This window comes from Tinamus guttatus, unplaced genomic scaffold, assembly GCF_059628265.1.
Source record: "Tinamus guttatus ecotype Peru unplaced genomic scaffold, ASM5962826v1 Tinamus_guttatus_pri_ptg001356l, whole genome shotgun sequence".
Taxonomy (NCBI): Eukaryota; Metazoa; Chordata; class Aves; order Tinamiformes; family Tinamidae; genus Tinamus; species Tinamus guttatus.
Genome location: NW_028289890.1, coordinates 99,045 through 114,777, shown reverse-complemented (window position 1 = coordinate 114,777; position 15,733 = coordinate 99,045). Strand labels below are relative to the sequence as shown.

General features: G+C 45.1%; 1 protein-coding gene across 1 annotated transcript in view; it reads left to right on the top strand.

Moving 5' to 3' along the window:
- LOC104569438 (EBF transcription factor 2) overlaps positions 1-15,733 on the top strand; it is a gene marked incomplete at its 3' end in the record, with an annotated part of 115,671 nt that overhangs the window by 11,344 nt on the left and 88,594 nt on the right. The gene's annotated exons all lie outside the window — the stretch shown is intronic.

Sequence of the window (15,733 nt, the reverse complement as noted above, 5' to 3'; positions counted from 1 at the left end):
AATAACAATATTTTTGTAGAAATATAGGGAGGAAGGAAAACATGATGGCATCGTTTTGGGGTTTTGGGATTGCTCTCTTTGCCTATGTGTGTGCTGCTTTCTCTGGAAATTGCAAGTGAAATCTAGAGTCCAACAGAGGTGATAATAGGAAGGTAGATGAGAGAAACAAGGGAGATTGCCTATTTAAAGATTTTTACCTTTGTTTTAAAGGTGGGATCACTAAAACTGGGTATTGGCCCCAAAGGAAAGAAAAAAAAAAAAGTGCAGAGCTGCACTTAAAGAAATTGCAGTGGTGGTAACAGATATGCAAAGGACATACACGGAAGCACTGAGTGTGCTTAAACCGGAGCAGTTGCCATGCAGCAACCAGTCTTTGCAATGGGGCCGTTCATAAACGTGCTGAAGCCCGTCCGGGCAGTGCAAGCCTTGAACCAGGCCTTCATCTGCAGGCAGAGTAAAGCTCTGAAGTCTCTTGTGTCAGCTGGACTTCCAAGGGAGGCCAAGAAAGCAAAGCGGGTGCTTTGTGAGACTGCATGCAAAGATCTGTCAGTGCCTCAGAGAAAGAAGGTCCTTTCCTTGGGCTAGTGCCTAGGCGGCTACCAAACGTGAGCAGAATTTCAGGCACGAGCCAAGTGGCATCAGCCACACAGGATAGAGCATTCAAAATGCCCCCAAAATGTATGATTATCTTGCAAGGTGATGTTCAGGGTGTTGTACTGTTTTACCTGTTTAATGTTAGAGCCATGCCTTACTGTGTTTGCCAAATCATGAATTTTGCATCTCGTGTAATAAGGAAGAAACAGTTCAGCATTGGGGTGGGGGGGGAGACAGGTCTGCCGTATTGTTATTGGGGGTTGTGTGTGTTTTTCTCTCAGTTGAATTCCTAAAGTTCTTATGCTGAACAAAACATTGCTGCTGTTCCCAGACCTTTCCTCTGGAAACTGGATTTCGATCCTCAGGACCTTGTAGTTATTTTCCCCCTTCCTGTTGGCTACTAGCACTCTTCTGCACGGAACGACAAGGTGGTCCCTCGCCTGGCAGGGTGGCTGGAAGGAGCGGGGCTTGGGGGCTGCCGTGTCGCCCACCGTGTCCAATGGTGTCAGCCGGAGGGAGGGTGGAGGCCTGGGGCCAGCGCTGCGGTGCCCGCTGAGGCGGCTGCGCTCCCTGCACGGGAGCCCCCTGCTCCTGAGGGCTAGCCTTTTAGTATGATTTTGAGAGAGGTGCCAAACCACAAACTGGTGACACTCTTGGTAGAGTCTCTAAAAAGAAGCTGCAGAGCCTGGGTTACCTTTGTGTGCTGTAAGGGCCCAGCGTGTCAAAGCATAATTGAGGCCATGTGCCTGGAGATTTTCCCCCTGCTCACGCGCAGGGGTGCGGGCTGTGCCGGGCTGGCTGGCATGGGCACGGGCACCAGAGCTGCCTTCAGCAAGGCCAGCCGTGCCGGAGGAAGCGTTGGGGCTGTGCCGCTGTGCACGGGACGCGCTGCGTGTTAGTGCTCTGCCACGGGAACGGGACTGGCCTTTGGGTGTGCCCTCCCCTGCTCCCCCTTCCTGCTCCGCAGAAGGGCACGAGGCCGGATCGCTCAGCGTCCCTCTCACTCCTGCCTCTCTGCAAAATCGGACTTGGAGGACCTTTGGCTCTCCCAGTTTTTTCTCTTAAAGTCCCTTGGGGATGGCTGAGATTATCTCTTTTGTGCCCCTTTCAAAATGAACTCATAAAGCAGACACAAGGATATTTCCTAATGCTTGGAGGTAGAACATCATGAAGGAACAGAGCTGCATCAGGTTTGCACTGAGGCTTAAAGTGATGGGATAAGTCACGTAACCTGCCTCAGTTTCCCCCTTAAAGTGTTAGCAACTACCTATATGAAGTGCTTTCAGTTCCTTGAATAATACTATTTTTGTTTTCCATGTTTCCTGCTCCAAGGCAAATTTCCAATACATGGTGCTCTTGGAATTGTTCCCTTCCTCCTTGTGAGGCTGCCAAGGTGGAATAAATGTGTGGGATGTGCTGCTGCTGCGGGGCGCAGAGACACGCAGCCCTGCGCGGCTCCCCCGTGCTCCAATCCCCCTTCAGAGGCTCCCAGGCCCACGCTGATCTCTTCGCTTGTCCTGGGGAGTCGCAGTCCTTTGTTCACTGCTAAATCCTACTCTCCTGCAAAGAGCTGCTGTTGTGCCATCTGTCTCTTTATGAATTTTTTAATAGACTGGATGTTTGGGGAGAGTCAGTAACTTAAAGAGCACTATCATAGCCGTTGGACAAGTGCTTCTCATAGCACATTCATTCTTTCTCTCTCTTTCTGTCTGTCTTTTGCAGCAACCCAAAATTTCCTTACTAGTTTGCAGTGCAAAGTGTCTTGAGATCTTCGAAACGTGGTCATGTAGGCTTGTAAGCAGGGCAGACTGTGGGCTAGTTTTGTTTGGAGTCATTTAAAAAGTTACTCTCCCGCAGACTGTTAGTGTTCTCTGGGCTGAAGGTTACTGCTTCTGAAACTTCAAAAAATCAATGCAGTTAGATTAAATCCCTGCTGATTTCAGGCCCAGGTTTCTTAGGGAGCTAGCGGATCTGGAACCTCTTTTCCCACAGCTTTGTGGACGTGAGCTCTCCGCCGTGGCATGACGGGCTGCAGCCATTTTGTCCTCGAGGCACCTGACATGGGCCCAGGCCAGGAAGGACAGAGGCCTTTGTGGCTGCGAGAGAGCGAGACACCGTGTCAGAAACAGGGATTTGGAGGGGCCGGGAGGGAGGTGTGGGAGAGGCTTCACCAAAGCCAATTCCCTGCAGCTTCGGTACGTCTGTGTGCAACTCAGCCAGCACATGTTCTGGTCTCAGAACTGTAAGGTGAATACAGTTAAGTTGGAGCTAGGATGTATTTAAAGGAATAAAACACGGCTATTACTACTGCTCTGTGGAGGCCTTAAGAAAATTAGTCTAGTGAAGACAAGAGCCAGAGGATTTTAGCAGCTCTATATGAATCAGATGTGCTTCAGTGATGCTCTAGTGCAGGATGGCAAACATAGATGAATTCCAGCCTTGCTAGGTAAATTGTGCTTTAGCTGAGATTAAAAAAACATTGACTGCTTTGGCTGGGCTTATCCTGACTGGGCGATGCAAAGTGAAAACACTGTGTGTGGGGAAAAATCCTTTTCCCCGTTTAAATTTATTGGAGTTTGATCACTGAAATAGACTGGATAAAATTCTCCTAAGTGCAGTGTTCTCATAAACAGCAAGTGAGGAGGTTAAATGCCTGCACAGACAGCATAAGGGATCTTAAAAGGACAAGTGGCAGAACCACGTGGAATCATCAGAATCGATAAGGTTAGTAGTAGTAGGGAAGAAAGTGGAATGAACTTTCCCATGAATTAAAGTGCTGCTGGAGTAGAGGCTGCTGTTACGTCCAGTATGCAAACAACACAGAAGAAATCCTCTGTGTGCAGCATAGCATTAGATAGTGTGGCATCTCTATAGCCCGATTGGAAAATCAGTCTGCATTCCCCTCCATCCGTTTGCACTCATTATTGATCATGCCAGTGTTCCAGAATAATTTCGTCTGAATGAAAGCCATTTCCTCTGTGTATTTGTGACCTAAAATAGTCTCCCTTATTGCCTTTCCCCTTCTCTTGGCCTCTGTCTAGACCTTGTTTTATAGACTTGTCACTTCACGTGCCCTAGCATTTCGTGTTACTGCCTCTTGCCCCGCTTTTGAACCTTTTGTTTCTATCCATTCCCTCCTTGGTGTTTCTGACACCATCTGTTTCTGGTGGATCTTGCATACTTTCCACCCTGTAAACATCCCAGGATTTCAGCCTCTCTTAAGTGTGCTGCTTCCTTATGAAGACCTTCCAGTTAATGAGTGGCCTGTTTCCCTCTCCAACAATTATAGGCAAAATTTCTCTTCCACATGGGACTTCACCCAGAGTCTTTGTAAAATAAGAAGATTTAGATTAAAAGTGCTCAAGTGTCCAAAACTCACTTAAATCAGTTGGAGCTGGACTCATAATTTAAAAGATATTGAAAGCGTACATGACTTGCTCAAGATCTTATAGGCGGTCTGTAATACAGCTGAACTCAAGCTGTGTTCAGGTTGGGTCATGCAAGCCCGTCGTGGACGTTTCCTCTCTGGGTCAGAGCGCCCATGTGCTGCTCTCGTCACCACCAGCTCTTTCTCCTTTTTTTTTTTTTTTTTTCCCCCCCCCCTCCTTTCCCTCCTCCTCCTTTTCTCCGTTAACTTGCTTCCCAACTGGAGAGCCCCCTGCTTATTTCTCTGTGGGCGTCACATTTATAACTCCATGTTTGGTGGCTTTTCCTTCACGCGGAGTCCATTGAGCTTGTAAATTGTATTGGATCAGTGGGCCTATAATGAGGCTTCTAAGTCCGAACAGTGCAAGTCTGCTGGGATTTTATTGTTCATAAAGCTTCTTCCCTGGGGAGTGATGGAGCCATTAGGTGTGAGCTGTGTTTAATATTTGGTCATGACAGGAAGCAATAATTTTCTATCTTTTACTGTTGTTCTTGAGCTGGTTTTAAGCAGTCAGCTTATCTGAGTCTCAATGATTGTGAGCCCATTAGGCAAAGTGGGCTACTTGTTCCTATGCGAATTTGCATCTTTCTTGCAAAGGCTGTGTCAATAAAACAAAATAAAAGGTAGTAACTTACTGCCCTGTGGGGGCTTTTACTCACTCTCTTGCCCAAATGCTCCCAAAAGCTGCTGCCCTTGACAGGAGGTGACTGAGAGCTGATTTCACCAGGTCATGCTATTTCTCACACTGAAGAGATTTTGTATTTATACCAGCAGAGAGCAACAATCAGGACTCCTATTGTATGGCATTTTATGGATTTCGGGATCCGTCTCAGTCTTGTGGAAATCTGCATCAAAACTTTCGTTGAAGGTTGTATTCAACTTTTGGAAATTTGCTATATGTAATTTAGCAAAAAAATTATCCAAATTAACAATTTTTGATGCTCATTTTTTTCCAAGTCCCAACTATAAAGCATTCTAAAAAGGATTCATTTGCAGATGACACTACATCTAACAGAAATACTTTCATTGAGTTATTCAAAAATAAAAGAAAATCATATTTTTAATCTACATTCACAGTGTATTTACATTCAAGGAAAAATAGATGTGTGGGGTAGAAAGACCATCTTGTTACTGTCAGTGCGTTATGAGCCTGACAGATGCCGTTTCTCTGCTCTGTGTTCCGGCAGAAAGTTTTCTGTTTGTGGAGAGGTTTTACTCCTCTCCTGCTGTGAAGCAGCAGAGTGGGGCAGCCTTCAGCTGCAGTTCTGCAGCGGCAAGTGCAGAGGTGGGACGTGCCCGTGAGCGAGGCTGTTACAGCCATGTAGGAAAAGTTGTTCCCTGGATATGAGCAGTTCTCGGCGAAATTAATGTAGACAGTGTTGCATAAGACACGGTTTCTTCGCAGGCAGAAAGCAGAACTCCAAGGCAAGGGGCTCTTGTGAGACAAATACCTCTTCAGGTGAAGAGAAATAGAATAGGATGAGGAAGTTAAATTGATCTTATAAAAACCATTGTATGATGTCCTTTTTCCTTTAGACTTTTTCTTTATTCAAGATCCTCTAGCAAACTCAAGAGGGCTAGTCCTAACCCATTCCCATTGCAAGATTTAATGTACTTTAGTGGAAGGGATGGAGATTAGGATGTCTGAAGCCAGTTTTGCACACTTCCCTTTCTGTGGCCTGCAGAACAATTTGGACTAATCATTTCCTCCTTACGCTTTATTTTGTTTCTGTGTGGTATCAAAGGTCTTGCAGTTTAAATAGAAATAGGGGCTGTTCTGCAAGTAAGATGGCATAAAGGAGAAGGAAGGTGGTCTCATGTTGTCTTACCGAATCGCCTGGTGCCGCTAGCCAAGTTGTAAGGACAGTTTACATGACACCCACAATACTTGTCCACATTGGCTGATGAAAGTGTTTGGAGCATCTTAACAGATAGTGGAGGATGAGCAGAGACGTGCACACAGGTGACCCGATCCTGAACAGATCATTCTAACTTACATGTTCAGATGGCATCATGTCAGCTGCCATGGGGTTTAGTACATACGCTTAAGTGCATATTAATTGTGGGCTACGTTTTCAGGAGACAGATTGAGCTGGCAGAGGTTGACTTAAGGCAGCTTTGCAGTTCAGTGCATCCCAGCATTGTCCCTGTGTGACCTGCAGAGATCAGTGAGCGAAGCCCCTGTAACTGCAGCCCTTGCAATGGTGAGCCCTTCTCCCTCTGCTCCGTTTGTGGTGTGAAGACAGAGAAAGAAAGAAAGAAAGAAGTCTCGCTGAAAGTGTAAATCCCAAGCAAACTAAAATGATGCAATTGATTAGTATCAATCCTGTCAGGACTCGGGCTCTGTAGCCTGGCGGGAAGGTGCTCCTCTGGCAATCCTTCCCTTTTGTTTCTGGTGCTCTCCTCCAAGAGCTCGGTGACGTTCTCCGCAGGACATGCTGTCGTTTCTGCTCGCTTCTCGTGCTGATGCCTGCAGCACCAGACTGTGTTCTCGCCCTGATTGTTGTGCTGCTCCCTTGCTCCAGTCAGGTCTGTTCTGCCCCAGGGAGAGGTTGTCCACAACCACACTCCCACTCTGGGTCTTTGGAGCTCTGAACAAGAGGCTTGTATCAAAAGGAAAGAAAGCATTACCTTGTTCTTCTGGCTGCATCCAAGAGTTAGGGGTAAGCGTGCTGCTGTGCAAGGTGTGTTTGCGCTTCCAGGATGCACGTTCTCCCCCAAAATGCCAGGCCTTAGGCAGATCCCTGAGCCTCTGAAAAGAGGTGGTAGAGGGAGGGTCATTACAGGGGTGTTTGAAATGGATGAAAGCCAGTACATAGTAAACAGAACAAATTAGTTGATGGCATAAAGGAATTAGACTTGAAGCTGAAAGTGTTGATGCCAGTACAAATTGGATTTAATTATTTTTGAAGAGATACATTTAAGTTTTCTTAAGCAACACTGATAAAAGCTATTTCAGCAAATGGGCCCCGATTCAGCAAAGCAATTAACACTTAGTATTGGTTAGCACCAACACCAAGAGGCATAAGTATTTTGTTGAAATTTAAATTCTAAAAAGAAAAGGGAAACTGTTAGGACTCCCATCTGGGCTTCTGGTATGCTTCACATTTATGAACTTTTTATCAGAAAAAGTTTTAGAAATGTCTTTTTTTGAAGTTGTGAAACTTGGGATTCTTGTGTCCTCATAGGAATCTGAGAAAGAAAAAATGATGTACTGGAAGGTCTGGTAAAAAACGAAGAGGTCTGTGACCTTCGTGTGTGTTTTGTCCCGTGTCCTTAAGCTATTATTCTAAATAGCTTTAAATGTCCATTGAATTCATTGCCCCTCGAGCCCACTCCAGTAAATTTATCTTAGATTCAAAACGAGATTGTGTTAGATCTTAAATTTGAGCCCAGGTGAATACTTGATAGTATTGATGTCCTGAAATGGTTCACTTAATAGGAACATCTGTGCTCAGTGCCTTAAAATATTCACAACTTGCAGAGTTGAACTCACACCACGTCATTCTATTTCATGTTGACAAAATATCCCGTCAGTCAAACTCACTTCGTTAAAGCAGGGTAAAAAGTGTAAAAAGGTAGACAGTGTGTGTCAGCAGCATGAGTTGATGTAGAACTTCCCTCCCACCCCCAATCCTATTTTTGTTAAAGAATTTTCTTTTTTCTCCCTTCTGCCTCACTTTATCCCAAGCATTTACCAGCATTCCTTCAAACATCTGGTTCTCCCATTTGCTAGTTTGACTTTTGTATGTTTCAAAAAAAAAAAAAAAAAAAAAAAAAAAAAAAAAGCCTCCCTGTTAGTTTCTTACTGTTTAGCTAAACAACATAGAGTAGTAGCCCTGCGTGGTAGCTTGTCTCAGACCGTGTGAGGTGGATCAGGGCTGTGCTCATGCAGAGCACTGCAAGCACTAGATACCCGTCTGCAGAACGGGATGTGGTGGCAGCTCCCTGCACCAGCAGCGCAGCCCAGGGAGGCTGCTGTGCAGCTAAGGAATTGGTGTCCTTATCCCAGGAGCCGGAGCAGTGCTGTGCTCCACCCTCTCTTCTCCCGTCACCCATGGGGCCCTGTGTCCCCTGCGTACAGAGGTAGCCTCAGTTGTGAGGGCCGTAAAGCTCTGTCTCCAGTCGAGGCGCCTCCTGTCCCTGTCCCCGTCCCCTCCGGGGCAGCGCAGCAGCAGCACGGGCGCTCCCTGCGCTCTGGCCCTTCCCGGCGTCTCCCGGAGCACAGACCTGCCTCTGCTGCGATACCTCTATGGCGCGTCGGGCCGGGGCAAAGGGAGCCGGGCGTGTTCCGCTCAGCGCCAAGCTCGCTCTTTGCTGCTCATTCAGACCCACGGCTGCGGCGAGGTACTCCTCCACTGAGGAACTGTCAGAAGCACTTTGGGTCATGCTGGCACTGCTGCCTCAACCCCACCTGGTACGTGGTTTCGCTGGATACGGGAGAGCATCTCCTTGTGGACTCTCTGCTTAGTTCTGTCTTCCGTAATATGGGTCCAACACTTAGAAGTGTAAATCGTGGAGCATTAATCTAGAGACAACTGTAGTGCGTTGTGTTATGTGAACTTTTTGGAAGGCACTGCTTAGGAGGAGAGATGCCAAAGTTTGTTAATACATGGAAAAAAATAAGCATCTGATTCTTACACCATTACTCCTTTGCATTTTATTAGGCATTTTTAAGGCGTTAACATGCCTTTTTTAATTACTGTTCTTACTATGTTAGTCCCTGTAAAAATACAAAACAAAGCTGTTCTGCAGTTTTAGCCCTTTTTTGTTAGGTTCAGTATCCATGTCCCAAACCATCTTTTATAATAACCCCACATTTAGCAGGTGGGGACTGGGTCACATACCCGTGCAGTCTATTGGGGACTTCCTAGATTGGGAGTACTGCATCTGGATCACTGTGATGATCCATACGGAAAACTTTCCACCAGCATTATCCACATATCAGTCCACCAATAAATTCATCGATTAAGAACAGTTCCTCCCTTCTGCTATTGCAAATTTGACGCCCTCCGCAGGCTCGTCTCCCTCCTAAGCCGTGTTTTCTGGGGAGTTCGCTATTGTTTAGGGAGCGCGGCCGTCACAAAGCAGAGGGCACGTCAACATGACCTTTAGTTGCTACGAGGAGGCTGCTAAATAATTCACGTGGCCAACTTGATTTCGGGGTCCACATTTGTTTTTTCCAGTCTCCTAATCAAGATGCTCATTTAATTCTATTCCAGCACCTGTTCAGCAATTAACACCCTACAATTTGCATCTTACCCTGACATTTGCTATCTTTCCAATTAGTTTTTATATCAGTATAATTAGGTAGGGTTATTACAGTGCATCAAGCAGGGTCGAGGATATTCCCAAGCCTTTAAGCTCTTTCCCAGATTTGTTTAGGGAAGCCACTAAGGGTAAACGGTTGATTAGGATCACTGTTTTTCTTCTTCATTCAGATCAGGCGAAAACTGTTTTCCCATGTGGCTCATGAAAGATCAGGAAATATGTCAGTGTGTAAGAACTAATATTATGTAGTTCATGACTTTTTGGGGTGAATTTACAGGGGATTATAAATAAGGGTCATGCTGTGTAGCCACTTGCAGTAGCATTCGTGAAGGGACAACATGATTTGCTTTATCTTAACGATAAGCAAATTGTAACAATGATTTTAATTTTTAAAATCATTTTTTGAAGTTAACATGTGGGCATGGAACAAGCACATCAAAATCAGAGAGCAACCTGACTGTCGTGAACAGTTGTTTAATCAGTAAAGCCTATGGGAGTGTAACACCTTTTAATTTAAATTTCATGGAATGAAGTTCCCGCTGTCCAGCCAGGCTTAGACTGTGGACTCTGAGTCAAGACGTCTTGCAGACGGTGCATGTCCTGGTGGCGCAGGGAGCCTTCCTCAGGCAGCTGCCTGTAAACAGGCGGCCGCTCGCTGCCAGCGCTGAGCGTGCATCCAAATGCAGTGCTAATGGGAAGGGGCCTCATGTTAGCAGGGCGACTGTGACCTCAACAGTAAGATCTGTAGCGTGGTTCCCTGCCTGCTGCTGCTTCCTTACGGTTGTCTTGAAGTTCTCCCCACCACCACCCTCAGCCCCCTGCATCCCTCTGTTCCATAGGTGGGTACAGAGTGCGGTATCAGGAGGCGATCGCCCTTGGCAGGATCGCAGGGAAGAAGAGTGGGACTGTAGGAAGATGGAGCACATTGTGCCGGCAGAGTGAAGAGGTGGATAAAAACAGGCTCGACTGTTGCATTGCTCCTGAGTCGGGTGGCTGTTTTGAGCCTTTTTGCAATATATTTAATGATGCTCTGCAGCCTGGGATGGGTAGGTATATTGGGAGCCCAGAGGAATCAGCCCACTCACATTCCCTAGAGTGGAAAAGCTGGAGAGGAGCACAGATTTCATGGGCTGGGTTGGTGTGACCTGAGCCAAGAGCTGTGCTAGTGCTCTTAAGTATATAATATATTAATCCTTGCTCTATTTAATTAATATTACATGCTGAAATGAGCTTCATACCTCCTTGTTGTCTTTTTTTTTTTTTTTTTTTAAATTTCCATCTGGTTTGTATGTTTAGAAAAATGAGGGGTGGAAATGCCTTGGGAACCTGGAGTACAAAGGAAGAACAGGAGCAGAACAGGAGGCTGGGGATGGAGAAGAAACCTGAGGAGGCCGGGGGGATTAATGGGAATGATCAGATCTAGAATAAGAAAATAAGGTTGGTGGTCAGGCAGGAAAGATTTACCAGCGTTAAGAACTAAGGTTTCTGTGGGGGCTTTCAGTCTGAGCTCTTTTCCCTAACTTCTTGATGCCATGACTGATTTTTAAGGTTATATCATGTGCTGCTCTTCATGATTTCAAATTTTTAGGAAAGAGCTTTCCCATCTATTGGTTAGAAATACAATTTCTAAGCCTTTACGAGGATTTTTACAGCGCTACTGATTTGAAAAAAAAAAAAAAGTTGGATGCATTTTTGATTTGTGTTTCAATGCAGTATCAAGAGCGTCTGCTTTTCTTGGATGGTGTGTGTGCAAAATGTGCAATTAAGTCACTATCCCATATTAGAAAACTTTAAATGTGGTAACATTTATTTTGGGAAAAAATGAAAACTTTCAGCCTTTAATTTTAATTGTGAATTGATGTTTCCAGAACAGAAACTCATAGGCTTCAACTGGACTCTTATCTGAGCCGAATCCTGAGCAATATGAAGCTGAACCCCTGATGTTCACCTCTGTATCTGTGTTGACATCTAGCATCTCATGTACTTGGTAGGTGGGTAGAGGAGAGAGTAAGCAAATAGTTCATTTTAAAGTCGTAACCATATCCAGCACTGTATAGGGTAGTGGGATCGCCTGGTCTGCACTAAAATCTCCCGCTCGTCTTCCCTCCCTGTTGGATTTCACCTTGGAATGCAAATACGCTCGGTCGCTGTTGAGCGATCTGGTCAGTACAGGGCCTGGTTACTCCCAGTCTCTTCCCGCACACCAGAAATCACTCCGAGTGCTCAAAGGGCAGTGGCTTTTAGCAGAGTGGCCAGAAGATCATCTCAGGCTGCTCATGGTGGCCCAGGGGCTGGTTTTGGTTTGCGTGCGCGTTGCAGCGCTCAAGGGATGGGTCTTGCTGCTCCCTGAGGCCTTTCTCATTCAGCAAGTTGCTGCTTTCCCTGAAGCCGCCTGCTTACGGGCTTGCACTGAACACTTGGCTCCCAAATTGCTATTTAGACTGAGATCTGCTGTGTTGACTCAGTGTTTAGAATGGAAATTATAATCAAATCTAATAAATGGCTCGGAATTTTTTTCCGAAGGGTGAAGTTGAAGTTATTGAAATTGCTGGCTTTTAAGAGCTTTTCAGAATGAAACTATTTCTAACCTGCTACTTTTGAACTTAAGAGACAGGACTCTAAATCATCATCTTATCTAATGATACATAAAACTAGTGACCTTGTCTTAGGAGAGAGAAAGAAGTCAGTTTGAAGGACTGGTGTTTGGAACATGCTTACAACATTCTTCTCTTTGCATCCGTAGGTTTTGGGCTGCTCTGTCCATGGAATTGTGGACTCAGGAAAGTTAGGTCCTTTCCATGTCTATTAGGTCATGTTGGGCTCTCCCTGGTGTGGCCGAGCTAGGGATCTCTTGCTGTACTTTATTAATATAGTTGCCTGCTGCAACGCAGTGCACTGCTTCCCTGAGGCAGCTATCCAGCATTAACGGGAGTTATGTTCTCCAGCAAAAGGCCGTGCAAGATCCTCACTGCGATGTCTCTAGGAACGAAGGAAAAAGGGATGAGTAAAGTAAATGAATAATAATATTAATGATGTTTGCGAGATCTCTCATCTGGCGCACTAGCCAATGTAATTGCCTTAGTGCTTTGTGTGAAAGCCAGCAGGCTGAAGGAGAAATATAAACAGAAGAGCTACCCTTTTCCTTCCCAATCAAGAAGATAGCCATTAATAAGGCCTCTTTGTTTCCTAAAAATCTAAAAACAGGAGCATGGTGTGTGAGCAGTCAAGATTTGTGTATCTAATCAGCAAGAAAATCAGTAATAATTGTATTGTCAACTGTATTAAATTTCCTTCAGTTTTGGCAAATCCATTGGAGCTTTTTCAGTTGTGTTTATAGAAATGACATTTTCTTTAACACATATACACACGTATATGCATGTGCTATGTGTATATATATGTACATGTGTGTAAGAGGGAGAGATCCCTTTGATCTGTTTTTTCAAACCCTAGTTTATCAATGTATTGCTGAACTCAATGCAGAATTCTGCAAATACTTTTTTGAGCTTTATAAGCCAATTTTTTGGAAAGTGCTTAAAAATTTTAAAAAAGAGATTCATTTAAATTTTAGAAGTTCAAACCGAAGTTTAAACAAGGTAAGAATCCCTCAGGAGAGGTGGTGTTAGCAGGCTATTGTATGACTTTCCAGGTTCTCCTCCTTTAAATGATTTTGGATGAGTTCAGTGATTCCAAGCTGTCAGGTGCAAAAGGAGTTGACTGCTGTTTGGCAATGAATTAATTTGTAAGTGGAGGGTCATGCAAAAGATTGGGGAGCTCTGGCAGCGCTGGGGCCGAGCTCGCCGGGCGCTGGGCAAGGTGTTGGATGAGGGCGCGAGGCGGCGGAGGGGGAACTCGGAGCGCGCCGGTGCCTGGGGGAGGTGGCCAGATGGGTTCGTTGCTGCTGAGTTTTGTGCAGGGGCAGGGGAGGGGGGTGCGCTCTGCCGGGATGCACTTGAGCACCTTCTCTGCGGGGCAGGAGGCCGGCTCGGGGTGCTGCATTCCTGGCTGCGGCTGCCTGTGAAATAAATCCGGGCGTTGTGCAGCCCCAAGCTGTCAGCAACGCTTTGCGCTGATGGGCTCGGAGAGCTTTCCTCTCTGTTTGTGGCAGAGGCAGCAGCCGCTAGGGAGCTGTCTTTAGCTCAGATTTCACAGTTAGCTCATTAGACCAATAACAGCAGACACTCACTTCTCTCTCTCTCTCTCTCCTTTTTTTTTTTTTTTTTTTCATTTCTCCAAGACTTTCTGAAGCTGGACTGTATTTATGGAGCTGTAGCTAGACAATGATAATTTTATACTTCCCTTTCTGTGTTCTAATAGCCTGGTGAATTGTACATGCATGCTTTTGTCCCAGAAACTATCTTTCCCATTTGGTTATTACTGCTGCATGTTGTGCCCTCTTTCTCCCCACGGAGTTCTCGGTAGCGCGTATGGGGTTTGCTCGGGATCACCCAGTTCTTTGTCTTTTCTCAGAGGCTGAGCTCAGCACTTCGTTTTCATCTCCCACTCCTAAGGAAATTCTGTCGGATTTTTCTTTTTCTTCCTCTTCTGCATTGAAAAGTGGCTATATTGAATGAACTGGCTCCCATTCCTCTCGGAACCTTCCTTCCTCCCTGCCAGCCACTTTCCTCCCAGCTGTGTAAGGCCAGTAACGTACCGTGTTCGTTCTGAGCGGCCTTCTTGCGATCCATGGAGCGGTGCCAATGACAACTGCTGAGCTGAGTTCTTTTTTGTGCCCCCGTGAAGCTGCTGTTTGGCCTCTTTTTGCATGAGTTTACTTGACCAGTTATTCCGTTCGAAAATGGTTTTATATTAGACTTCTGTCTTCCGCTCTTAGTGCTGAGAAGGCTGCAAATTCAGATAACATTTATAGGAATTGCTTTGGGGAAATGTTACATTATCCCACCAGCCATTGGTAAAACCCGTTTTGTAGGATGTAGCTGTGCTCTCTGAAGAGATGAGACAATTCTGTCAGTAGAAGACATGGAATAACCAGAGGAATTTTGGAGTTGTAAACTTAATATTTGATACAGTTTCCCTTTCTGGCCTTAACCAAGCTATTCAGTTCATTTGCTTCAATTTCCCTGCCTTTAAAATGGAAGCATGCCAAATAAGAGCATGCTCGTACTCCCTTGCAAAGAGGTATGATCAAGATTTGCTCTTCAAGAAAGCACCCTTTAAAGTTTCCTGTAGGTATTATTGAAGGAAACTTGAGGACTTAGTGGATTTTTTTCAGAGTATTTTATTGCTGGGAGATAAGCTGATATTATGTTTACATGAAAGACAGGAAAAAAAGAACAAGATTCACTCATGAGGGTAAGCGGGAGCAGTGAGGTGAGCGCTTCCGCCCCCAAGAGAGCCAGGCTGGATGGACCAGCGAAGGCATCTCGGGAGAAGAGGGCCGAGGAGAAGGGGCCTCAGGAGAAGGGGGCCGAGTGTTGTCTCCTCGGCAAGGCCGTGAGCCCGCGTGCCCGGCGCCGCGGCGAGACGGCCTTTTGGACTCATTGCTGTAGCAGCAGTTGAGTGCGCGAGTCCAACACAGCGATATCTGGCAAAAAGCACTGGCAAACTGAGTATTGATTAAAGAGCGAATAAAGTTCCATTTGGTTAATTTTCCCTGCAATAAAGTGCTAATTATATCAGAATGAGAACATTTGTACAGCAGAATGGCGTGGAAGTGACCATGGTTGCACTGCGGGCAAAGCCCTCCGCATCCTCCTGCGCGTTGCACACTCCGAGGAGCTGCTGCACAGTGGTTTCATAGATGCTCTATGAAATCTAGCTCAACAGAAAAATTAAATGACGATTTTTTTGTTAGATCTTTCATTGAATCTCTTGTTTGCAGCAAGCAATTGGCCGATCCAAGGAGAATTCCATTAAAATGTCTCATAATGGGGATAATTAGAAATGATTGGAAGTTGATTGATACTTCTTGTTCATAACTGTTAATTTTTTGAACTATTTATGGAGATTTCTTTTTACACTTTCTAGTTTCAGAGAAGTGTGTTTTTTTTTTTTTCCAGTTATTGTAAGAACTAAAAAGAAAAAATATTTTTTCCTGCCAAGGAACTGGAATGCTTAGAAAAAAAAATAACATTTACAGTACAATACTTCTTGAGGTCAAAATATTTCCTGAAAATAGCATAACTAATAATGGGGATAACTCTGTGTTATGACTGTTTGGGAATTGTTTGTTGAACATTTGAAAGCGGTTTGGGGACCCCTAGATGAAAACAAAGATAGGTTTCCTGGATATTAAGGAATAGGATTGATTAGCAATATTTCTTTAACAATTTAATGGGTATCCTTTGTAGTCCAGTACTTTTCAGTTTTATTTAGTACCAGCTTACCATTTTGCTGGCTGTGTACTAATGTCAGGGCAGCTTTCTTAATCAGAAGCGTTTTTGTTTGCAACTTTGGAATCAGTGTAATGGGTTGATTTTTGAA